At 36.7% G+C, this 27,810-nt stretch overlaps 1 pseudogene across 1 annotated transcript; it reads left to right on the forward strand.

The window, feature by feature from the left end:
* The first annotated feature begins 4,794 nt into the window (after positions 1-4,794).
* Positions 4,795-5,622, forward strand: LOC116556865 (annotated as a pseudogene). Its single transcript, XR_004271203.1, has one exon. The product of XR_004271203.1 is annotated as a 60S ribosomal protein L15 pseudogene (transcript).
* Positions 5,623-27,810: the final 22,188 nt, after the last annotated feature.

The raw sequence follows: 27,810 nt of genomic DNA on the forward strand, positions 1-27,810 counted from the left end.
GTTGTTTGCATTTTTTCAGTACTTCTACGAAGACTTCAAGAGGCCAGAGACACTGATCAGGCAGGAAAATACACAGAGGGAAAATAACATACATAAATCCTAAGCATGTAGCCTGTAAAGCTTTCAATATGAAGGATGAAACCTACTCTCCGTGTCTACAGGTCTTTAGTTTATGGATACAACCTGCTGCAATATGGCCTTTTTCCATTTGTTTATGCAAGTTCATTCAGATAGTCTTGCGTGACTAGAAATTTGCTTAGAGTCTTTGTTACTACTCTCCTATTAGCTGTAAGACTGTATGTAACCACCTTTGCAAAAATTGTGACAGTGAAAGAAATGTGACCTAACTCCATCTTGCTTCTGACTTCCAAGCTGCCTTTGCTCATTCTTGAGTGCAGGCCAAGCTAACTATGGGAGGAATTTAGTTTATCACTTAACTTCCAAACAAAGATAATAGCCCCTTCCCAAAAATAACCCCTTTTTGCTTGGAATCAGACTTCCTTTGAAACAACAAATTAGCCACAAGATTAGTAATTATGGCTCAGGAGTCATGCAGCCAGAGACCACAAGATTCTTCACCTCCCCAGTTGTTCCCATAGGTAGCATTTCTATTATAAAACCTAGGATTGGTGTTTGAGGTATTTTTTCAGAGCCTGTATTGTGATGGACCAGCTGGCACCACCAGGCCGGTAACCTGGTTTATCTGGTCTTTTGGCTTCCAGCCAGGAACTGACTCAGTACAGGAAGACAAGCTCTGTAACCGCCCAAGAGGTTCACCTTGCCCGCTGCCTAGACAGAGCCAATCTATCACAGGAACTGCAATAGAAAAAGAGTAATTCATGCAGAGCCAGCTGTGCAGGAGACCAGAGTTTTATTATTACTCAAATCAGTCTCCTTGAGCATTCAGGGAGCAGAGTTTTTAAAGACAACTTAGTGGGTGGAGGAAACCCAGTGAACCAGGAGTGCTGATTGGTCAGGGATGAAATCATAGGGAGTCAAAGCTGTCTTCTTGCACTGAGTCAGTTCCTGGGTGGGGGCCACAAAATCAGATGAGCCAGTTTATCAATCTGGGTGATGCCAGCTGACCCATCAAGTGCAGGGTCTGCAAAATATCTCAAGCACTGATCTTAGGAGCAGTTTAGGGAAGGTCAGAATCTTGTAGCATCCAGATGCATGACTCCTGAACCATAATTTCTAATCTTGTGGCTAACTTTAGTCCTACAAAGGCAATCTAGTCCCCAGGCAAGAAGGAGATCTGCCCTGGGAAAGGGCTGTTACTGTCTTTGTCTTAAATAAGCTATAAACCAAGTTTCTCCTAAAGTAAGTTCAGCCTACACCTGGGAATGAACAAGAACAGCTTGGAACAGGGAATGAACAAGAACAGGTTAGAAGCAGGATGGAGTCGATTAAGTTAGATCTATTTCTCTGTCTCAGTCATAATTTTGCAAACGTGGCTTCAGCTCTACCTCCCTGTGATTTCATCCCCAACCCAACAAATCAGCATTCCCATTCCTTAGCCCCCTGCACAACAAACACTTAAAAAAACCTAGCCTCCAAATTTTTAGGGAGGCTGATTTAAGCACTAATAAAATGCCTGTCCCTCCACTTAGTCAGTTCAGATCTTATTAAACTCTTTTTCTATTGCAAAAAACTGTTCTCAGTGCATCAGATTTTCTGGGAAGCAGGCAAGATGAACCCATCAGGTGATTATATATACAAGTCATTTAACTTCTTGCTGCCACTTTTGACAAATTGTGTTTAGAAACAAGCCTTTTTACCTCACAGAACTTAGGTTATCATATGGCAAAAAAACTTTGAAATTTTAAAATTGTAAGCAGACAGTGAAGGTCTCCAAGGATTACAGGAATTTAATCAACTTTAGCAATCAGCCTGTTCTACAGCCTTCTGCCCTGCAGTCGGTCTTTTTCCAAATCCATTGTGGAATACAGTTACCTTGTTGTTTGGAACCAGCTTCTGACAGGCTCCAGCAACTTATAGATGAGCCTGAGTGAACGCCCCTCATTATCCTGCTAAAAAGTCTCCACCTGGGAGGAGCTACAGCTTTATTACCATAACATGCGACTTGTGAACTGGCATAATCACTCACGGTGTCTGCACAACTGGAACCCCTCTTCTACGTGTGATGACACACTCTCTTCCTATATATTGTCCTATACAATCCTCTTGTCACTTTCCCTCGAGGAGACAGTGCTTTGGAGAATACTCTCAGTGTTCTCCTTACTTGGGCCAAGTAATAAAACTATTGATCAAAACCTGCATTCTTGTGAAGAGTCATTGGTTACCAGGCAAATAAATCCTGTTTTTTGAGGAAGTAACAAAATTACTTAAAAATTATAAAGTAAAAAGTACAATAAAAAATTATCAAGACAATAGCTGTTAACGATTCTAAGAAGATTTGGGAGATTCAGGGGTTTCTGAACATTTCTTATTATCTAGAATATTTGGATATACCTAGTAGTTTCTTTGCACAGCAGTCAAACACACGATCTGGGTAAGTAACTTGTATCAGATTTGTTAGATTTTCTATAGCTCTCAGGGGGCAAGAACTAAACCTTCTCATCAGGGAACCTCCACAAAAGTAAATATTTGATCATGATGATTAAATAAATGTGTAACCCAAGAGTCAAAAAACAGTGAATCATCAGCCTAATAGCTCTGTGCTGTTCCTATGTCTAGTTCGAGAAAATTCACCTTGAAATATTAGTGTGAATACATATTAAGATTTTTTTGTTGCAAAAAGGCTAATATTAAACTGTAGGAGCAAAAGGAATTTTCTTCCTTCCCTTTATGAAGGTTTGATAACTTGATTCTATAAAACAAACTTAAAATGGATTAACAGGAGAAAGGCATACAAATGTATATGAGATTCAAAGGACAGAACAGATGGCTGAAGTATTTACACCATCGTGAAGTGACAAAAAGATGAGGAGCTTGGGGCTTCTGGAGGAGGAAGAAGGCGGAATTCCCAGAGAATGATGGGAGGAAAGCATGGTGTCAAAATAAGTAATTCAGAATCTAAGCTGTTAGAACTTTCAGATATTTTGAGCCTTAAGGGAAAGTGATAATGGGACCTGAGTCATGTGACAGACAGCTGTAACCCAGGCAGCTGCAATCTTTGTTCTTTTGGTAATCAATTAGCCTCTTCTTTACCTACAGTGTTTTATAAAATGTTGTAAAGGACTGAAGGGTGCCAGAGAAGACCCCTTCCCTATTCACTGTTGATCTTCATTATAGATTAACTTTCCTCTTTCCTCTCTTACACAAAGACTTCATTACTATCACATTGTCTAAGATGGAATATTAAATACACTTTTAAATTGGAAAGGAAATGAAAACACGCTGTAAAAAAACCAGCTGGTTGTAAGTCATAAATGAGGCTTATATAGAAAATGTTATAATCCTACTAAATGTCCTTGTTTTCTGCTAACAAGGAAGAACTTAACTTTTAACTTCAGAGCACTGACTCCATTTCTTAAGAGTCCATGTTTCTTGGATAGCTATTCCCAGCTTTTCACTTAAATAAACTTTTAAAAAGTGAGTTCTGATCCTGTCAATTATTTCAGGTTGACAAGGGCATGCAAAGTTTGTCTTATTATGCAGATAAAAGTTCTTGGGTAGCAGCTCGGGATAGATAGGAGCCTGAGGTAAAAGTTTCTCTGTCAGAGCTCCAAAAGTATCAGAGTTTTAGTATCCTTTGTGAGTTAATCTTTTCTAGATCTAGATCAGGTTGTAAGGGGTGGGGAGGGGGGTCTCAGAGAAAGTCTGTTTGCATTCACTGTTTACTTAACTTTACTTATGTAGATTTCCTCTACAGATGCAAATCTTCCTCACAAAAGGACAGCTTGTAAAAGCTCTTACTATGGTCTGCAGCCTCTCTGAATAGCCATATCAAAATATATTAAAGACATATATTTGGAAGTGGCATATTTTGGTTTCCTTCAGAATCAAAACATATTCATAATTTTAGGATGTAAGAGAATGCCATTATGGAGTAATCCCTATAGTACTTTGACAATGATAGGTATATTATTGCCTGTGATGCTACGCCTTACTATTGGTCTCTTTATCTTATGGCACTTGGTGAGCTTTCAGAAGGTTTAGATGAAAAATTGAAAGCAGATGGCCCTTTAAAAGAGACTGTATGTATTAAAGAAATAAATTTATTTATTTAAAATAAACTATTGCTTCTGCTATTTCAAGCCACCTTGAAGGGAAACCTGAACAGTCGATCAACCAGTTGATGGAATGCCAATTTCATTATCATACATTAGTGGCTCAGGAAAAAATAATCAGAACCTTCATGAAAATGCCCCAGATACTCTAGGGTCTACAGTAGCAGAGATCCCTAAACCAATGTTATTTGTTGTGGCTCACTGGCAAGCATTATCCTGAATGAGTTGGGTGAATATTTCCAAAGTTCTGTTTTCACTATGAATGAGATAGGGTTTCGCCATTACTTTTTTATCCAAAAGAGATTAGTTCATGCCATAAACATATTAGGTACAGATGATAGAATGGTGGATACATAGGTACAATCTCTCCTCCAGTGAAGTTCATGAAAAAATAAAGTGTCAGGTCCTAAAGCTGGGGTTCTGGACCAATAACTGAGAATCTCCTGATAATCTGTTAGAAATGAAATTTCTCAGGCCCTACTCCAGACCTGCTGAATCAGAAACTCTGAGGATGGTGCCCAGCAGTCTTTTTTAAAAACCTTCCAGGTGTGAAGTAAGGCCTTTTACATTCCATCTGGCGGTAGCCATCGAGTGAGCCATTATGGGTGCAAACAAGTACATCCAGGAGCTATGGAGGAATAAGCAGTATGATGTCTTGTGCTTTCTTTTGAGGGCCCACTGCTGGCAGTACTGCCAGATCTCTGCTCTCCACAGGGCTCCCCACCCCACCCAGCCTGATAAAGCACGCCTACTGGGCTACAAGGCCAAGCAAGGTTACATTATATTTAGGACCTGTGTTTGCCATGGTGGCCAAAAAAGCCCAGTTCCTAAGGGTGCAACTTATGGCAAGCCTGTCCATCATGGTGTTAACCAGCTGAAGTTTCCTCGAATCTTCAGTCCATTGCAGAGGAGCGAGCTGGACATCACTGTAGGGCTCTAAGAGTCCTGAACTCTTACTGGGTTGGTGAAGATTCCGCACACAAATTTTTTGAGGTTATCCTAATTAATCCACTCCATAAAGCTAGCAGAAGAAATCCTGACACCCAGTGGATGACCAAACCAGTCCACAAGCACAGGAAGGTGCGTGGGCTGACATCTGCAGGCCCAAAGAGCTGTGGCCTTGGAAAGGGTTGTAAGTTCCACCACACTATTGGTGGTTCTCGTTGGGCAGCTTGGAAAAGGTGCAATACTCTCCAGCTCCACTTTTACTGGTAATATGAGTAAAGTTTGTAAAATTCATACCTAACAAACAATTTAGGACAGTCATGTCTGCTTACAGGTGTTATTTGTCTGTTAAAACTAGTCTGCAGATTGTTTCATGAATGCTTTGCCAAATTATGAAAGTTAAAGTGCAATAATGTTTGAAGATCGTAATTGATGGTGTATCTTGTTTCTAACAAGATAAACTTTTTTGTTTTTGCTTTATCTTTATTAGGGAGTTATATATTAGTGTTTAAAGCATTCTGTGTGTTATGATAGGTTTAAAATAAATTATTTAAAAGAGGAGTACAAAAAAAAAAAAAAGCTTCCAGGTGATCCAAGGCAGGTGCCACTGAAACAGCAAAACTAGATATTGAACAAAAAATTATAATGTTGTGAATGTAATTAGCAAAAAGAGAAACCCGTACATCTAAAACACTGGTTTTCAATCATGGGTTTACATAGAAAGATCACTCACGAAGCTTTAAAAGAATACCTAAGCTGAGACTTCAACCCCAGGGTTTCACCTAGTCCAAGAAAGAACTCAAGCATCATTATTTTTAAAAAGATCTCCAGGTGAATCTCATGTGCGTCCAGGCTTGAAAAGCACTCAGCTTTGTAACTCAAACTGTGGTCCATGGTCCAGATACTTCATGTCAAGAGAAAGCTTGTTAGAATAGCAGAATCTTAGGCTCCATCCCAGACCTACTGAACCAGAATTAGCATTTTTAATAAGACCCCCAGGTGATTGCTATATGCATTAAGGCATGAAACACTGGTTTAAAGAGTTTCTGATTAATTCCTCTCTTCTGAGGCATTGGTGCCCCTAATATGAAGTTATAACACACACATTATCTATCACAGCCTGAGTGTGGTGTGATATGCCCAGTGTATCTGTGGTTTGTCATGAAACATTTTTTGTGGTTAATGCCTGAGAAGAGTTCTTTGGGCATATAAAAAATATTCATAAAGATGTTTCTTTGGTCTAGAGGCATATAGTAATATGGTCCCATAACCACTTGGAGGTGATTTTAAATAAAAAATTAGAGGGTTTCTTTATAAGCCTTCCATGCAACTTATAAGTCAAGAAGCACGTCTGGTATTTATCTATATCTGATATTAGACTCTATTGTGTACTACCCAAGTATCAAGGTACTAACTAAGGCTAAGTTGTTGATTTCACTAGCTCTGATAGTCATGCTTAATTTTTATAATAACTATGCAAAACATTATTATGCTAATTATTTTGTAAGAAAACTGAGGTCCAGAGGAGTACACCGCCTAAAGTCATTCAACTAATAGATGGCTAAGCAAAAATTAATTCAAACTAAGCCACTGAGACACCAAAGATCAACATTTTTTCACTACTCCAACTTGATTGCTTTATTCTGAAAAGTTTTAGTGAAGCATCACATATATCCTCTTCTTAATACATCCTTTAGAATATACAAAACATTCCCTCTCTTCCTGTGAATAAATGATAATTGATTGTAACTTTTCCAAACTGTCTCTTGTCATCTGCTGACACGCCAAATACCCTGCACTTGGTCTCAAGGTATCATTCATCTAATTAAAATGCTTATTTTTGGAATAGTCATTTTTGAGTGCTAATATACTATAGATAAATTTGATGAGATATGGCATATTTTGGAACCAGATAAAGAACACTTATATGAGATTTCTGGCTCTTTCCTTAGCTCTATGAAATTAATTCCATTATGAGCCTTGTCTGGCTACAGAATATTAAACTTTGGTTGTCTGTGTTGGTTTATAAATTAAAAGTGTGACTTTAGAGTTTGCACATTATTCTGGACTTGATGTATATATGAAGAAAGCAGCAAAATTAAAGTAATAAAGCCTGTCTTAAAAAGGCATTTAGTCACTGTAGTTCTCTTTGGTGGGAAATGACCTTGGCTGCCTCTTTCATGCATCCTTGCATTTGGCTTAGGATGCATAATTCATACAGCAATCAATTAGCTGACTGTGGAGCCTGCAACAAGAGGGAATATTTCATATAAATCATTGCTGGCTAAATTGCTGAGACAATTAATAAAGTAGAAAATCTGTGGACATTAATTTGTAGGCAGCACAGGTTCATCAAAAGCAAATCAGTTTCCTACACATCTTGGAAAGAAATTGCACACAAAGAAAACACCAGATATCATTTAGTCACCATTTATTAGGAAGGGTATGATCAAGATAATATCATTTGTTGTTTTTATGAATGTGAACAAGTGCCTAACATAAGTGGCTCATTATGTTAGGTGGCTCATATATTTATTTGGCTTAGAGCACTCAATGAACAATGCCTTTCTATGAATTAAAGTACAGCAATCAAATAAGTGTTCCTGCTTGTGAGCATCTGTAATCTAGCACAGGAATCCTGAAAGTTAAATCTCTTGTAGGCCATGAGGGTTCACAGTATAGCCAATACACTTCTCCAAAATGTAAATCATCTCAGCATGCATTATTTGAGCTTCTGATGCTATTTTCATCAATTATTTCTAAGTGAATTCCATGTAATCTCAACAGCTTCAATTGGCCTGTTTTATAGAAAGAAGTTTGCTTTTGATACGTATGCTGTCCTTTTTTATTTTTAAGATATATTGTTCAAACATATTTTCAAATCACATTAAGAACACAACAACACCTTTTAAATGACTGATTGCTCGAAGATGTCACATAGGTGTTATTTTTATTAAATGTGAGACAGATGTAGTGGGCTTCATATATAGGTAAATGGTTATAATTTAGCTGTACATCTTCCAGAGTCACTGGAAGAACTTTTAAAACTTAGCTATGCCTGAGCCCCATCTCCTGGGGCTATTCATTCAATTAGTCTAGTCTAAAGCCCAGCAGTATTTTTTTTTAACTTCCAAGCTGAGTTGAATGTGCAGGTGAGTTTGGGGGACACATGCATGGATTGTATGATATTGTATAGTGCAATGTGTCTCAAACTTGAAGCTGCATGCAAGTCACCTGCAATGTCTTGTTTACTTTCAGGTTTTTATTCAGTAGGCTCAGGGTTAGAACTGAGAATTCACAAGCTCACAGGTCATTCTAATTTTGCAGTAGGTGCTCCTTCTACTACCAGGCCATGCCATATCTGTCTGCAGCCACTCTGAAAGGCCTGGTGACTGCTTCCTTTCTTTTGGCTCCCTTGTCTTTCATCCCAACAGTATGCTCCCCTCACCCACACGGTTTCTCTATTTCCCCTAAGTCAGTGGTTGCTGAGGCTGCCAGAAGCACTGGCCCTCATTCACACTGTCTCCTCCCTACCCCAGAAGAGGGCTGGAAGTTTGAGGTTTTTTTCCTTAAACAGAAGTCCTCTGAGCTTGGGTAACCATACACACTAAAGTACGATTACTGAGAATGAAGATTAAATGATTCACTTGTACTGAAGGCTGATATTCCCCCAGCATTCCTCTTCCTTCATCGGCTCCTCAAATACTGGCACCCAAGTATTTATCCTGCAGGCAGGATAGTGGATGCATCTTCTCTGGAGACTGCAGCAGCACAAGAGAGAGGACCTAAGGAGATGAGTATAAGGGGCTTCCCCAGAAAGCAACTAACCCAGATTTTCCTGAATCTACAGTCAACCAGTCCCAGAGCTTTTCCCACTACTCTTAAATCACAGGTTATAGAATGATGGAGGGAGTCCTCTGATAAGAAAGGTAAAGACTAAAATTTTAAAAACTAAAGTAAAAAAAATAACTTGGAAGCAATAGACCATGCAAAGAGGAAAGAAAATTAAACAAAATTAAGCTATCATCAATATTCGCAGAGATGGATATGACATCAAAAGCACAGGAAACAAAAGCAAAAATGGACAAATGGGACTAGATCAAAACAAAAAAAAATTGTAGCAAAAGAAAGAATCAAAGTGAAAGGCAACCTAGAGAAAATGGAAAAATATCTGCAAGCTTTATCTGATAAGGGGGTAACATGTAAAACATATAAAGAACTCCTACAGTCCAATAGCACGAAGAACAAATAACACAACTTTCAAAATGGGCAACAGACTAACTGACTTGCAGAGTCATTTATTCTAAGAAGACATACAAATGGCCAACAAGTCTCTGAAAAGATGCTCAGCATCACTAATCATCAGGGAAATATAAATCAAAACCACAGTGAGATATCATCTCATACCTACTAGGGCAGCTATTATCAGAAAAACAAACTAGCAAATATTGGCAGGGATGTGGTGTAATTAGAATCCTTGTGAACTATTTGCATGAATGTCAAATGGTATAGCCACTGTGAAAAACAAGAAAGAATTTCCTCAAAAATTTAAAAATAGAGTAGTCCTATGATCCAGCAATCCCACTTCCGGTATACATCCAAATCAACTGAAAACAGGGTCTCAAAGAGATATTTGCATTCCCATGTTCTTTGTAGCATTATTCACAGTAGCCAATGGGTAGAAACAACCTAAATGACCACTGATGGATGAATGGATAAAGAAAATGTGATAAATACATACAAAAAACTATTATTCAGCCTTAACAGTAAAGGAAGTTCTGTTATAGGCTACAACATGGATGATCCTTGAAGACATAATGCTAAGTAAAATGAGTCAGTAGCAGAAGGACAAATACAGCATGATTCTACTTATATGAAGTCTAAAATATTCAAACTCCTAGAAAAAAAGTCAAATGCTGGTTGCCAGAGCCTGGGAATAGGGAAAAATGAGGAGTTTCCATTTGTAATGGATGATTTTATGTGTCAGCTTGAGTGGCCTACAGAGTTCTCAGATATGTGGACAAACATGATTGTGTGTGTGTGTATGTGTGTGTGTGAGACTGTGTGTGTGTGTGTGTGTGTGTGTATGTGTGTATCTTTCTGGATGAGATTAATATTTAAATGGGTGAACTCAGTAAAGCAGATTGCTCTTCCTAATGTGAGAGGCCTTCATACAATCAGTTGAAGGCCTAAATAAAACCAAAAGGCTGATCCTCCTATGAGTAAGAGGAAACTCCTCTTGCCTATTTGAGCTGGGATACTCATCTTTTCTTGCCTTGGACTTGAACAGAAACATCAGCTCCCTTGGATCTTGAGCCTGGCCACTACCAGACTATAATTTACATCCTCAGTATTCCTGGCTCTCAAGCTTGTGGACTGCAGATATTGAGACTTGTCAGCCTCCATAATCATATGAGCCAATTTCTTTTAACAGATCTCTTTATGTATATCTGTCCTCTGGTGCTGTTTCTCTGCAGAATACCAACTAATACGCTGTTTAATACATAGACAGTTTCAGTCATGCAAGATGAAACATTTTTGGAGATCTAGAATGTGCATACAGTTAACACTACTGTATACTTAACACTTTGTTAAGAGGGCAGATTCCATGTTATGTGATTTTTCCACAAGAAAAAAAAAATCTCAGAAAGATACAAAAAGATGTAGTAATCATGAAATAAGGTAGGTTTTATTTTTTAATGCAATACAGAGGTTGGAAAATAAAACCAAGGACATTTCTCAGGAAATGCAGCAAAATATCAAGAAGACAAAATAGAAAGGATAAACTAATTAGAGGATGAGTTAGATAAGTCTAATATCTCATTAACTGGCATTCCAGAAGAGAACACAATTAAAGAAATGATACTATCTGGGAAATAGAAAAAATTTCCAGAACTAACTGACATATGTTTCCAAATTGAAAATATACTCCAAGTGCCCCACTCCTGGTATTATGAATGAAAATAGGCTCTTGCCAAGAGACACATCATGAAATTTCAGAACACTGGGCAAAGAGGAGACTCCAAGCTTACAGGGGATGGTGCAAAGGGGGAAAATGATATGTAAATTTTCAGGGCTGGTCACGAAGGCTCACACCTGTAATCCCAGCACTTTGGGAGGCCAAGGCAGGTAGATCACCTGAGGTCAGGGGTTTTAGACCAGCCTGGGCAACATGGGGAAACTCTGCCTCTACTAAAAATACAAACATTACCTGAGTGTGGTGGCGCATGCCTGTAGTCCCAGCTACTCAGGAGGCTGAGGCAAGAGAGTCACTTGAATCCAGAAGGTGTGGGTTGCAGTGAGCTGAGAGCATGCCACTGCACTCTAGCTGGGGCAACAGAGGGAGACTCTATCTCAGAAAAAATGAATTTCAACTTGAATCAAGAAAGTAGCCATTTCCCTTCCCTCTTGCTAATAAACACACAATTTTTCTATCAAATGATTTTGAATTTCTAAATAGTTTCATTAGAAGCAAGACAATGAAAGAAAAAAGATATAAAAATTTCAAAGAAAAATGTTTTCCAGTTGTATTAGCTTCCTGTGGCTGCCGCAACAGGAAGTATGCTCAACAAATTGAGTTTCCCCAATCTAAAAATCTAAAATCCAACATGCTCCAAAATTTGAAACATTTTGAGCACTGATATGATGCTCAAAGGAAATTTTCATTGAAGTATTTCAGATTTTTAATTTTCAGATTAGGAATATTCAACCAGTATGTATATTCAAATATATCAAAATTTGAAAAAAATCCCAAATCCAAAACACTCCTGATCTTAGGGATATCAAATAAGAGTTACTTAACCTATACCACAAACTGGGTGGCTTAAAACACCAGAAATTTATTCTTTCATAGTTCTGGAGCCCAGAGGTCTGAAATAAATTGCAGGACTATGCTCCCACTGGGAAAATCTGTTTCTTGCTACTTTCAGCTCCTGGTGGCTGCCCACATTCCTTGGTTTGTGGTTATATCCATCCAATCTCTGCCTCTGTGACCACAATGTTTTCTCCTCTGCTATCTGCATCAAATGCTCCTCTGCATCTCTCTTAAATGGATTTATGTGATTGCATTTAGGGACCATCATGATAATCCAAGATAATCTCCCCATCCCAAGAGCCTTAACGTAATCATATCTACAAAGACCATTTCCTTATAAGGCAATATCTTCATCTTCTAGGGATTACAGTCTGGTATATTTGGGTGGTCACTAGTCATTCTACAATACCAGCCAAGCTCTCAGTGGTAAAGATAGGAATATTTATAATCTGCCAATCTCAAAAATATTTGCCTCCTAATCACTCTCCTCAGGAAACTTATCAAGGATGAGTTCCATTTAGCAAGAAAGATAAACACAAGGGATACCGAAACAGCAAATGCAACACAAGAGAAAGGTGACAGGATTGCCAGTAGACAATAAGAGTGAGGACCAGAGTAAGTTTTGTGTACCAGCCAGGAAAACCAGTCCAGACGTTACTCTGGAGAAGTCATCTAAACAAGCTGGAGCTAACAGAAAACAGGAGATTGATGACTAGCAGAGAGTTTGGGGTCTAATCTATATATACATCCAAGTAAAATAACTAATATAAATCACTATTATCCATAAGCATTGGCAAAAATCAATGAAAATTTTCCTACCACAATCCTAAGTAAAGGTTCAAAATAAAGCCTAACTCGCCCCCAGCATACTGTATGTTCTTCTTAGTCAAATTTGTAACACTGGTCTATCAGAAGTAAACACTGAAATTATCAGCTCCTTCTCCTAGAAATAATACAAGATGTATAACTGAGAAAAAGACTATGTAAAAAGTTAATAATCATAGTCTCAGGGTTTTTCTCATTAATGAAACCAGTAAAAATGTAGAGTAAATTGATATTTCTGGCTTTTTACAAAGATTGAATATTCTAAGATAAGAAGGTAGACAAAGGAGACAAAAATTGAGATGAACACACAGATAAAGCACGGAAGTCTCTCCTAGTTTGCCACATGTAGGAAATAAATACTGATGTCTTCAATATTTCCTACTGACCCTTGCCTTGCTATGCTCTTCCAAGACTCTCCATAAGGAGCAATGCTTCTTTGACAATGGTGGGTGACGAAAGACGTGAAATGGTTAAAGAAAAACTGCCAGTACTCCCGCTGACCCACTCTGCAAAATCTCTGAATTCAGAAAGTGCATTCAATCCAGACCAAGATAGCTCATTTCTAATATTTCACTCTCCCTTGACAGAAATATGTATCAAAAGAAAATGAATCTAGCATTTTGACTAAAGCTGCCTTCACTGACACTGAGAGTTTGAACTGCCTCTCTTTTGGTGCCCCAGAGATTTCAATATCTGATGCAGCATTCCACATTACGAATCAGAATGAATGAGAGGAAAACATTTTATTTGTTTTGTTTTGCTTGTAAAGCAAAAGAAGAGTGATTGTGAAAATAGAAATGGAGAGGAGAAACAGAGGGATGACTCACCTGCAGACATGCTCCTGAGGCAAGCAATCTGTAGAAAAAATTTGTATGGGTGCTGTAGATCTGGAAATGGGCTCGTTTAAACTCTCCATGTGCATGGTACACCTTCTTGCACATCCAAGGACACATGCACCTCAATTGGAAGTTTGATGGTTTGGAGATAGTCCCTGGTTCAACAAAAGTTGGGAAGGGGAGGGTCTTCAAGACCTGGAAGTGGAATCTAGACTACAGGGAGCCAGGAGAAAGTAGAAAGAGAGGAAGCTGGGAGTAGACAGTTGTAGAACCATCTCAGTACTCTTAGGCCATACTAAGAATGTTGGTCTTTATACTAAATCGGTGGGAATCACTTGAAGTAAATAGAGGTAGAACAAGATCAGATTGACTTTTTTTTTTTTTTTTTTTGAGACAGAGTCTCACTCTGTCATGAAGCTGGAGTGCAGTGGGGCAATCTCAGCTCACTGCAACCTCTGCCTCCCGGGTTCAAGCGATTTTCCTGCCTCAGCCTCCCGAGTAGCTGGACTACAGGTGAGTGCCACCATGCCCAGCTAATTTTTGTATTTTTAGTAGAGACAGGGTTTCATCATTTTGGCCAGGATGGTCTAGATCTCTTGACCTTGTGATCCACCCACCTAGGCCTCCCAAAGTGCTGGGATTACAGGAGTGAGATTGACATCTTAAAACACAACAAAATATGGATTTAATTAGGAAGTATAGGTGGGAATAATTAATAGGCTTTTTATAATGGGAGTCAGTTCAGGGAAGGATAGTGGAAGTGGCAATGGAGAGAATCAGACAGGTTTAACAGATATGTAGAGAATATAATTGATATAAATGGATGAATTATTAGATATTGGAAAGATGAAGACAAAGGTATCCAAAAACGATTTCTGGGTTTCTAGTTTGCAGATCTAGAGAATTTTTCACAATATTCTTTATCTTTTTTTCTGAAAAACCTATAATTGATATGATGGGAAATAAAAATAAATGTTTAAAAAGAATGAATAAAAATCTTCAAAAATATTGTCTGTAATTTAATATCATTTTACAATGTGATCATAGATAAAATGATACTTTTTAAATGAGAAGATTGATATTTGATAACCTGCAAAATGTATTTTTAAAAACCAGGTGTTGCAATTTAAGTATCTTGCTTTTGAAATACAACATTGGCAGGTTCACACCTGTAATCCCAGTACTTTGGGAAGCTGAGGTGGGTGGATCATTTGAGGTCAGGAGTTCAAGACCAGCCTGCCCAACATGGTGAAACGCCATCTCTACTAAAATACAAAAATTAGCAGGTCATGGTGGTAAATGCCAGCTACCCAGGAGGATGAGGCAGAAGAATCGCTTGAACACAGGAGATGGAGGTTGCAGTAAGACGAGATCGCACCACTGCACTCCAGCCTGGGTGACAGAGTAAGACTTCATCTCAAAAAATAAAATAAAAATAAAAAGAGATATAACATTGGCTATATCTCCAATGGAACCAATGCCATTATCCTTCCACTGCAACCTTCCAAGCAAGACAATTTCTTCAGTGAATAGTAGGCCTCCCAGCATAAGAAATGAGTTCTGAATGCATAGAGAAAGTAACTGAATTCAACATCAGTGTTATTTTTTGACCTATGCATCTTTCTCAGTATGAAACTGAAAATAATATGTATTATCAAATTCTCTATTTTCTTGCATAGTTCATCTGATCAAAAGAATCAGATACCACACTGCTGAAAACACACCATCAATTCTTATGTGGTTATTTTACAAATCAGTTTCTTTTTCTCTGCTTTTATATAACACAGAAAATTTTCATATAGTTGAAATGAACTGTGTAGAGGAAAAGGTTAATGCCAGCAGGCAACTAAATATTGTAGCATCTGTTATATTTCACACTCTGTAATCACAAATTTTATAAAGCTTCATTGCATTTGAGGCTGGATTCTTCACAAATTATTGAAGATTGATAGCTATAGTAATTGTCATTACTCTTATAGTTTATTATATTGAATTATGTAAACTTTCTTCTACCTTTTTTGTTGTAATATTTTTCTAGATAACAATTCATAATGTCTGCTTTATATTTTCTTGTAAATGTGTAAAATTTCTATGATTCAAAATTAGCATCTGCCAATTAGGTATGCCAAACTTAGCGGGTGTGTGTGTGTGCGTGTGTGTGTGTGTATGCACACATGTGCTAGTATATGTGTGCCCAGTTTTGAACATGTGTGTGCATGAGTGCATGTGTGTAGCATTGTTAATTATGAAGAAGCCTTTTCTAGATAATTTTAAAAAACAATCTTTTTTTTAAGTTTTAGACCTCTAAGTTAACATGTTCTTTTTTTCTCTCTCTTTGTTTTCTTTCTTTTTATTTTTTTTTTTGAGACAGAGTCTCAGTCTGTCACCCCGGCTGGAGTGCAGTGGCATGATAACAGCCCACTGCAACCTCCACCTCCCAGGTTAAAGCAATTCTCCAGCCTCAGCTTCCCCAGTAGCTGGGATTACAGGCTCCCGCCACTATACCCAGCTATTTTTTTGTATTTTAATAGAGACAGCGTTTTACCATGTTGGCCAGGCTAGTCTCCATCTCCTGACCTCGTGATTCACCTGCCTCGGCCTCCCAAAGTGCTGGGATTCCAGGCGTGAGCCACCACACCCGGCTTTTCCTCTCTTTTTAATCTCTTAATAGAGTTCATCTCCTCTGCCTACTTTCAAGGCTAACAGTTATTAAGCATCACTATGCATTTGATACTATTCTAAGTATTGTTATGGAAATAAATCCTTGTAAAACCTCATTTAACGTACAAAAGAACCATATACAATAGGTAAAATTAACTTCATTTTATAGACAAGGAGAAGTCTCAGAGAATGCTAATAACTTAGCCTAATGCTATTTAATCAGGTCTCTCACATTGGTCTACCTCAGGGCCACTACATACAATCACCCATGTTGTATATTGCACAACTCCAGGAATGCCACTCACAGAGCCTATTATATAAACAGAACCCCTTGGAGCTGTCCAGTGCTACAACCCTATATCTGTCTTGAAAATCTAATATATTTTACTGCACTATTTTGCCATCTCACTAACTCATTCATATTAAAGTAGGAGTAGACTGTAGTTGGGTAAAGAAAATAACAAGAGTCAAGTTTTACATTGCACTTCTTGAAAACACCACTAATGTTTCTCCATAATTATTTTATATTATTCAATCCTTAAAGCAACAAATCTGTCATATTTCCATTCTTATACAAAAAAGTAATTTATGATCATGTGTAAATAACCTAAGTACAAGCTAAACTATCATGGACTGCCTTCATACACTGTGTACTGTGAAATATTTTTATTATCACGGCATGAACAAACTAGTCTGAAATGATATTTTAACACTCAGAATTAATCATATATTGATATGCAAACCGGCACTTATTTAAAGTATGTCTCCTAAGCATTTTAATCTACTTATAAACTTCTACCTTAATTCAAAATTGTACATTTCTGAATGATTATACTGCACATAGAGTATGCTTTCCAAAGAAGAGATATATTAAAATAGTGAACATCTGCAGAGACATGGTTAAATAAGCAAAGACAATTTGAAAGCATTTGCTGTCCTAATTCCTAGCAAGTTGACAGACAATGCCCTAAAACTCTCTATCAGATCCAGAATAAACTAATAAGCTAATCAGAGCATAACAAGCCTTTGCTAAGTGACTTCATAAGAGAACTGTACGTATGTTTAAGCTGCACTCATGGGCATTTCTCACTAAACATGCAAATTCATTCTGAGAAATATTGTTAAATATTGGTTAATACATGGAGTATACTATACTCACTAGTGATTAGGGCTCTAGGGTACACAGTAAAATGAACTAACAGATAATGAAGTGGTTACTAAGTGTTTGCTCAAAACTTCTGATCTTTAAGCTGTAGCATTGAGGTTCCATTTACCCAGTTATTAATAAGACTTCAGGGACTTCCTATGACCATGAACAATTTGATCATGGTTCTCTTAAAATGCTAAAAGTTCTTTTCTCAGGAAAAATCCTTTACTTCAAGAATATGTTGAATATCAAGTTTATGAAGCAAATCTAGAAAATTCTGTAGGAATACTGCAATTTGCTAACCGAAGTTATTATGTCATGCCTAAGGGAGGCTGTAATTAATGAAGCTGTCAGGATTAATAGCAATCAGTAAACAGAAAATTATTCTAATAAATATTAATAATTAGGAAATACAAAAAGTGGTTTTTACAATATCTAGTGACTGCACAAGGATTTGAGTTACTTTCATCTCCTTTGAGTGTTTTATTTCTCTTACGGGAATTATTAGCTATATCAATATCATGCCCAAATATAAAAAAACCTTCTAGATCAAATTAACAATAGCAGATATAGTCTGTTTTTGTATAGACGAAATAAGAATCACAGTAGAACAATTCTAAGTAAAGTATGGCTCTCTGAGTTCTCTAAATTAATAAAAAGAAAATCTTTTAAAAATTTAGAAAACTCTATCAAGATATTCCTCTCCCCCTACTCCTCTTGCTTCTTTCAATTTAGTTTTAAATTCAAGTTACAATCTCAGAAGAAATATGCATTAGTCTGTTTTCATGCTGCTGAAAAAGACATAGCTTAGGCTGGGCAATTTACAAAAGAAAGACGTTTATGGAACTTAGAGTTCCACCTGCCTGGGGAGGCCTCACAATCATGGTGGAAGGCAAGGAGGGGCAAGTCACATCTACGTGGATGGCAGCAGGCAAAGAGAGAGCTTGCGTAGGAAAACTCCTCCTTATAATAACCATCAGATCTCATGAGACTTACTATCATGAGAACAGCACAGGAAAGACCTGCCCCCATGATTCAATTACCTCCCACCAGGTCCCTCTCACACACATGGGAATTTAAGACGAGATTTGGGTGGGGACACTGCCAAAGCATATCAAAACATAAATATTTTTCCCTCTACAATTATATATAACTTAATTTCATAGCTTTTTTACATTTTAATTATTCAAAACTCAGACTGGTAAAAAGGAATTAAGACCTTTTTTTGCTATTAATAAATTAGTGAATATTATAGTTTTCAAACTTTTTCTTTATGTTTATTCTTCCTTATTTAAGAAAAGAGGAAAAAATAGAGCATATCATGTAAAAAAAAAAAAAAACCAAAAAACCAAAAAGCCAAATCTCTCCCCAAACATGAAAGTTTTCTTTAAAAGATAGAAAACTCTCTTAGAAGTATATTCAAGCAGTCACAGTCAGAGTTGTGTCCACTTGTAACCACTGGTATGTTTTTCTGAATTCTCTAAAATGATTCTAATTTTATTATTTCTCAATGTTCTACCTTTGAATCATCATAGAGGCTTTTCATCTAAACTATTTTATGACTGCAAATATTTAGAGAGTTAATTCTTTTCAAGCCCATGGATACCAGTTTTCATGCTGAAAATCATCCAAGGCATGTCCCAGTTAATTTATTTTCCCCGTTTTTGACACAAGGTGCCCATCTCTATGAGGAAACCTAGCTAATGACCAATTTACAGAGTTTATGCTGTGAATTGCTCATACTGCCTTTATACTTTGCGTCTTTCCAAAAGATGGAAGAATCTAAAAAAATAACCCATCGTAGAGACAAGCACATTTTATAGAAGAGAGATATACTTCACTGGTATTAAAAATCATGTCTAAAGCCTGTAACTTTGTTCCATCTGGTGAAACAACCTTACCTTCTTCTCCACAGGCCAGAAATCACTTTGCTGCAAGCTCAGAAAGGATATTTCTCAGGGATGTGATAAACTTTCTCTTCACTATTGACTCTTCTCTCTCTCCCTTATCTGAAAAAACACAAGAGAGGCTTCCTTAACCTATACATACACATAAATGAACATGCACATATGGTTTGCAGAGAGAACTAGGCAATTTAGATACACCTGAAATACACAAATTCAGCCTGTCCAACATTCATTCCAATAACATCATATTCTCATCATTGCACCAACTTCCCTTTACAAAAACACTTTTTCTATTATCAGTGTTACTATCTTATCAACCAGAGAGTGAGCACCACAGGGAGGAGGAAGCATGTTTACGTGATCACCACTGGAATCCCAGCACTCAGCACAGAACCCCGTTGCCTTATACAGATGACCATCAACAAAGTATTGAATAGCAGACCAATTTTCTTAGTCACTCAGACTTAAAACATAGCAGTTTATGGTTAGATAGCAAGACTATTGACCCTACTGTCAAAAGGCCTCATTTCTATTTTACAGTCTATCATTATATAAATGTGTGACTTCAGGCAAACTGCTTACCCTCAATAGAGCTGAAAATTTGAGGCATGGAAGAATGGGGGCCGTCAAGCAACTAAATACTTCATTAGGAGAATTAATTCACTGAAATAATCAAATATTCATTGATTCTAAGATTTATTCTCTTCTGAAATGCTCCATATCTAAGCAATAAGTCAATACAGTTTGCCTTCAAAATGTTATTTGTACCTATCTGTTTTTCCCTGTTCCTGTTGCTTCTTTCCTGAGAGTTGGCTTGTACCATCTCAGGTGTGAATTAACAAGTTTTCCACAGCACAGCAGAAGAGTCTTCCTTAAGCTTCCTTAGGCATGATGATTTTACAATGCTAGCATGCACAAGAACCTAGGATGCTTGTTATAAAGACCCATTCCCAAGATATAGCTCAGAAGACTTTGATGTGGCATGCCCAGGACATTCCAGCTGCAGCAGATAGTCTGCAGAGGACATCCTGAGAAACTTTTTTTTTTTTTTTTTTGAGACAGAATCTTGCTCTGTCGCCCAGGCCAGAGTGCAGTGGCATAATCTCGGCTCACTGCAACCTTCGTCTCCTGGGTTCAAGTAATTCTCCTGCCTCACCTCCCAAATAGCTAGGATTAGAGGTATGTGCCACCACGCCCGGCTAATTTTTGTATTTTTAGTAGAAACAGGATTTCGTTATGTTGGCCACACTGGTCTCAAACTCCTGATCTCAGGTGATCCACTGGCCTTGGCCTCCCAAAGTGCTGGGATTATAGGCGTGAGCCAACACACTGGGCCCTGAGAAGTTCTTGGCTGCAGTGAATAGTAAATATGCTTAATAAGGCATCCTCAAAATATGAATATTTATAATTGAATTATGTGTATTTGCATATGTGTATGTACATTATGTGATGAAGCCTCTGTTAAAAATTCCTAAGCTACTAAATTCGAAGAGCTTCCAGGTTGGTGAACACATCCCCGTGCTGCAATGCACACATTCCAGTGGGCACTGCAACTCCACAGGGACAGAAACTCCTGAACTTGAGACTTCCAGGCCTCACACCATGTGTCTCTTCACCCGACTGCTCATCTGTATCCTTTCTCATTTCCTTTATAAAAACTAGTAAACATTAGCAAATGTTGAGTTTTGTGAGTCATTTCAATCAATTAATTGAGCTTTGAACTTTGATGGGGGAAAGGTTGTGAGAATTCTTAACTTTATGGTCAAGTTGGACAGAAGTGTGGATACCTGGGAATTTATTATTTGCTACTCGGGTCTGAAGGGCCTTATAGGACTGAGCTCTTAAACTGGTAGTTAATGTCAGAATTGAATTAATTTACAGAACATCAAATTGACATCCAGAGAGTTGGAAAATAGTTACTACAGGGGGAAGAATCCCTATACATTTGGTGTGAGAGGTGTTGCGAATAGAGAAACAGTTTTCCTTTAATTATATTGCCCCCACTTCTAGAATAAGTGCTTCTAGAACATACTCTATGTGAAATAATAGAAATAAAACATCCAGAACATGTTAGAAAAGTGGGAGTCAGCATGTGACAAGGAGAGGAAAGCGGTCTTATGAGAGAAATAACCCACAAGCAATTATTTCTCATGTTCCAAATGACACCTGAAATGCTTGCGAGAAAATCTATTAGGACCTAAAGTGTGTCACTATGTAACAAAGCAGCAGTAACACATAGCACAGGAAATATCCTCTCACAAGCAACATGCAAAATAAGCTGGCAGCAGCATGTAAGCTTGTAAGAATACATATTTGATAAGGATCACAGAGGCTACAGCAATTTGAATACTTTTTTAAAATCACTTAAAGATATTTTAAGGAGCCATATCCTATAGAATCACACCTTTTCAGTTATAATAATCAAAGGAGCAAAATATTATTGGGTGCCTATGTAATATCTGCAACGTGATGTGTCAGGCACCATGGAGGAAGAAGCAGCAAACAATCTGCTTTGCAGGAGTTTACTATTTAAGGAAAAATTTAGAGCAGTCAGAATGTTTAAAAAATCTAACGGCACACTTAATGTAAGCAATATATAAACACACAGCACTGTATAGTGACATATAAAAGCAGCTGATTGACTGAAGGATGGCCTGAAGTGATTCTTGGTCATTAGCTCACTCTCTCCTCTTCCCACATGAACCCTTGACTGATTCATTGTGTTTTACTTGATTAATTTTTAAAATGTAGAGTATGTAAGATTACTCATGCTTTTCAGTTCATCATACTTTCATCATCAATATGTAAGAATTGTTTTATCTCATTTTATCTTTATTTTATTATATTGTGCCTTTTATAGTTCTCTCTCCTTTTCACCCTTTCGACCTTCCATCTAAGTGGTTATTTAAATGCATTGGTTCCTTGGAAACTAGAGTATATTTTATATGTGCTTTTAAGTTGCATAAATGATAGTGTTAGTATCCTGTTTCTTGATATTTTCATTCACCACTGTTTTTGAGATTAGAGTATTCCATGCTGTCAAATGTAAATCTAGCTCATTGTTGCTATTGGATTATAGCATTCCAACATCCTGACATATACGTACACCTCCTTTTACTTGGCCATTCCCTTAGGTTGTTCACAATTTCCTGCTATCACAAGCAATGCTGCTGTGAAAATCCTTCACAAGTCCTGTGGTTTTTCATGAGCTGAGTCATAGCATCAAGACATGCTTATTTTACTAGGTAATTTCAGTGTCATTGCAGCATTTTAGATGCCTGCTAGCTGTGTATGTGGATCCCCTTTTCTCTCAACATGTTTACCTGCCTTCTAACTTCTGCAAATCTGGTGATTATAAAATAATATTTTATTGTTTTAATTTTTATGTATGTACTTAGAAGTGGGTTTGAGAATCAGAATGTGTATTACCATTCACATGAATTTCCTTTCAAATATTGTACTCATTTTTATAAATTTTCAGTTCCTTTATTTGCTGAATAGTACATGTTTTTAAATATTAAACAGTTCTCACTGTTTTAAATTCCACATTAAAGCTTCCTATAATATATTTTGTTGGATATAAAACTCTTCTTTTGATTGTAGTCAAATTCCCTAATCAAGTTTCTGTTTATTTTGTTATTTTATTTCATTATTGTTATTTTTATGCCTGTGCTTTTTAAAGATATCCTTTTCTAGCTCAAGATAGAACATGGCATTCTCCTACATTCCTTTCCTCTTCTTCCTCTTCTTCTTCAATACCCAGATTTGTCAAATGTCTGTTTTGCCAAGAAAAGCAACTACAACTTCATCACTGACTGTCATCATTACATAAAATAAATGAATATTTTAACACCAAATTACAAGGAGAAAATTTCAAAATAATGATAGTCACTTACACGTGTGACTAATAATAATAAATTTTATTATTTGAAAAGCTTCCCATATCTATTTTTTTCTCCTCAGTTCATAGCACACTCGTTTATGAACCAACAATTGGGACCCACTGAATTAGGACATTTTCGACATTAGAGCAGAGATGTGGGTGAAGGGCCCCTGCCTAAGAATGAATGGATGTCAAACAGCTTGGATCAAGCACATCTCTGGTGCTCTGCTGTACCTCCAGGAATTGGCTCCACGTAAGCTCTAGGTAGCCACTGATGTGCTCTCTAATACTACAAATTAGATCTGTCTCTTCTTGGGTTATACATACATGGAATCATAGTCTATTTACTCTGTGGTGTCCGGCTTTTTCCGCACAGAATAATTTTGAGTCATCTACAGTTTTAGTGTATCAATAATTTATTGTTTTCATTGTTGAGTAGTATACCATTCAATGAATATATCACACATAATTTATCCATTCACCTGTTGATGAACATTTGGGCTGCTTCCACTTTTGGGGTCATTATAAACAAAGCCACTGTGAGCGGTTTGTACAAGTCTTTGTATAGACTTAGGTTTTCATTTCTCTTGGGTAAAGAGAAGCTGACTTTCTCGGTTGTATCATAAGGGTATGTTTTACCTTTTCTTTTCTTGTGCCTTCTTTGTTGAGTTGGACTAAATATTCACAGTTCTTGTTATTTTTGGAAATATTTTGTTAATCATTATTTTTCATTGTTAGTGATTTTGATTTTGTAAGTTGATTTTGTATCAGCAAATGGACAGACTATTTCATTTGTTATAACAATTTGTCTGCAAGTTTGATTTTGTATTATGCCTAGGAGTTATAGACATAGACTATTAGTACCACGTGGTACAGATATAATTGGGGGGAAATCTTATTTGTAGAAAAGTAGTAGGACACTCACAATCTTGTGAATTCCCATTATTCCCTAGCTTAGGCAGTGCAAATTTGGACTGCATGGGCCATGACCAGTGTTTCAATAGAAAAAGACCTTACTCCCTGCAATACTCTACACCTTGATAAAGACAAAGGGCTAGGAACCATTATATCATTATATTTAAAAGGAAGTTCTGATAGACGCTCTCATGTTTTTAGAAAGGGAGACCTCTGAAAATCAGCAACTGGCTCAGTCTTTTCTTGCATTAAGCTGACTCAGGCCTGCTCAGTCAGCTCTCAAAAGGTCAGCTATACAACCTGTCTCCACAGAGAAAAGTAAATACATACCCCGAGACATCCAAATGTGTACTCTCCAGTTCACTATGAAGCTAATCTGGAAATAACAGTAATTTTGATTCTTTCTCTCTGTTCTTTCATATCTACTACTTGTTATTCTTGTCTTATGTTAGCCCATTCCAAAAGTACTACATGAAACATAGCAGTGCTATCATATGTATACAATATTATTTCTAAACTTAAGAAAAATGCATATAAATATAGCACATTGTATATTTATTCCACCTTTTTTGGTAATATTTTCTGATATCAGGCTAGGAAAGTTTCCTACCAATCCTACCTTACTAAGAATGTCTTCTAGTATATTTATTGAAATAATTATGAGATTCTTTTTCCACAGGATCATGAATTATCTTGTGCATGTGTCAAAATATTCTTTGATTCCTGGTGCAAACTCTACTTGATCATGATATACTTTAAGCAATTAAATGCATTAAAAAAGGAAGTAAATAAGGAAAAATAAAGTCTTAGATTTGTTAAGCCGAACACTTTTAAAAAATTCTCACAGCCAGGTGTGGTGGCTCACACATGTATCCCAGCATTTTGGGAGGCCGAGGCAGGCAGATCATGAGGTCAGGTGTTTAAGACCAGCCTGGGTAACATAGTGAAACCCCATCTCTACTAAAAATACAAAAATTAGCCAGGCATGGTGGCGGGTGCCTGTAATCCAAGCTACTTAGGAGGCTGAGGCAGGAGAATCACTTGAGCCCGGGAGGTGGAGGTTGCAGTGAGCCAAGATAGCGCCATTGTATTCCAGCCTGGGTGACACAGTGAGACTCTGCCTCAAAAAAAAAAAAAAAATTCTCACATTTTTTGCTTACATGTGAAATCAGCCTATATTTCTGTATACTTGAACTACATTTTCTGGTTTAAAGACCAGGGTTAGTGAAGGATGAAGTAAAATATAACTATTGTCTCATTGCTGTTTTAAAACAGGTAGACAGATATAAAAAAAAAATCTACCTAAAAAAGCTTTTCTGAGAAACAGAATCAAATTAGAGGACGGTGAAGAACAGGTTAGCTTAACATGGCAACTCTTATTACAAAAAAGAGAGAGAAAATCTAGCTTTTATACAATTTCAATTTAAATAACAATAATTATAGTAATAATACAATGCTTCTACACTCTTGAAAGAAAACTATTATAAAATGTATCTCAAAGAAAGGACTGCTCAGGCACAAAGGGAGCCTAGGCTCCCTAACTTATTCCCATGTTACAGTGACCTGATAATAGGAAGACTTGGAAGTATTGGCCTAATATGTTCCCAAGGTTGTTGGAGCATTTCAAAGCAGGTTCTTAAAGAAAAACTTGATAGAATAAAAAGAGAGAATAACGAAAACAGGTTTATTTTAAATTTTATATAAAAATTTAAATATTACCTGACATATTTTAAAGCACCTTAAGTATTATCCTACATGATAGTTGATCCCTCCACTGACTCTAATCAGTCAGTGAAGGATATTAACCAGGTAATTGCATAGTGTTGCCTTAGCTGTTCCACCAACTAATTGGCCTCCCTGCATGGAAAAGAAAAAAGAGTCTGTGAAGCGAGTTGTGATGCAAGAAATCCAGACAACCTGAAGCTTAGGCTGTTCCTTCTGCTTTTTTTTTATGACTCAGGAAGGTGGGCCCTACCTAGAGGCAGTAGGAAAAGAGGTCAAAACTTATACCAGTTTCACCATGAGTTGTCCAGTTTTCCTTTTCTACTTTGTGCTTTGGATTAATTTATTTATGATAGGAAGTTTCTGCGTCTTGAAAATTTCACAATATTCCCTTTTAAGCTGCTGATCCATTATCTTTTTGTGGAAAAGAAGATAAATGAGGAAGCAGATTTTTAGCAAACATTTAAATTTTCTTTAGTAGTAGTTAGAATATTCAAGTATTGTCATTATTTTCATGCAAAATGTATGCTTTCATAAATAAATCCCTCAAGATTTTCAAGCTATTTAAGGGAAAGTTAGTGATTATAACCTTATGATTCTCACTCTTCGTTAAACCTGTGCTAAATCCTCTTTCTATACGCATTTTGTAGTATTTACATCTTCTGTTTTTTTCTCTTGATCAGGTGTGCTAGAAGCTGCATATCTTATATTCTAAGAACTGAGTTTTTGGTTAAGTCTCTTTACTGGATTTGTGTTTTCTCTATTTTAAAAATTTGTACCTATGTAATTATTATTTCTGTCCTTATATATTTGGCTTTACTCTGATGAACTTTTTTATACCTTCATGATTTGAATATTAATCCTATTTATTTTTTGTTCTGCTTGTTTTGTGCTGTGTTTAAATCTATACACATCTCTTAAAGTAAAACTGGAGATTCATCCTGCAAATATTGGCCTATAGTCAAATAGTACGTACATTAGCTCTAAGAATTCTGTAATTTCTCTAATGATTTTTAAATAAAAGCCAATTAGCAAAATGCTACTTTGTATTTAGCCATATGGGATGGTTTTAGTTTTTTCTTGGATTTATTTCTAATTGTATTGCATTTTAATATAAGTCTACATGGTACTAAAGAATTAGGTTATACCGAGGCCTTCCTTTGTGGCCAGTATCTGGTCCATTGGTGTAACTGTTCTTTGTTCGTAAAAAGAATGTCTATATTATTCTGTTTGAGTCTAAAAACTTCTATGTACCTATTCATTTAAGCTCAATAATTATGTATATTTTTGATCTACTTGATTTAATAGTTTCTGAGGTTTATGGGTTAAATGCCCCAATTAGAACTGTTGATTTATCTATTTTTCCCCATAGAGCTACTCTTTATCTACTGTTATCTGCTCTATGGTTATTACATGGTATTAGGTATGTAAATGTTCATGATTATTATGCATACTATTTCTAAGTGCTGTCATTGCCCTTTATATTTTTTTCCCCTTAAATTCGATATTAGAACCATTAATCTGATTGTTTGGGGGAAAAGGTTGCATTTACCTACTATATCTTAAGCCATGTTTTCATGTTTTCATTATTACTCTACTTATATTCCATTGTTTTAAATATCACTTTTAGATAAACATTGCTGTTTTTAATCATACTCAGAGTTCTCTCAATTTTTGAGATAATCTTGAGTTAAACATTTATTATAACACTAATATCTACATACATATATCTGCATTTTATTTTATATTTACTACTTACTCTTTTATTTTTTCTCATTTCAATTTGCCTCTGATATTTTCCGTCTCCCTCCCACCATTCATCTCTCTCAGGTTAGTACCATTCAGTAATTTTATGTGTGGATTGTTCTTTACTTGTGTAGCAGTCATTTCTTATTTAGAAAATAAACCTTACCAAATTATATGTTCCTACCTTCTGTCTTCACCTCTTTTCTTGCTGGATTA

Source organism: Sapajus apella, unplaced genomic scaffold (genome assembly GCF_009761245.1).
Source record: "Sapajus apella isolate SASKATOON/1434 unplaced genomic scaffold, GSC_monkey_1.0 scaffold18, whole genome shotgun sequence".
NCBI classification, from domain to species: domain Eukaryota; kingdom Metazoa; phylum Chordata; class Mammalia; order Primates; family Cebidae; genus Sapajus; species Sapajus apella.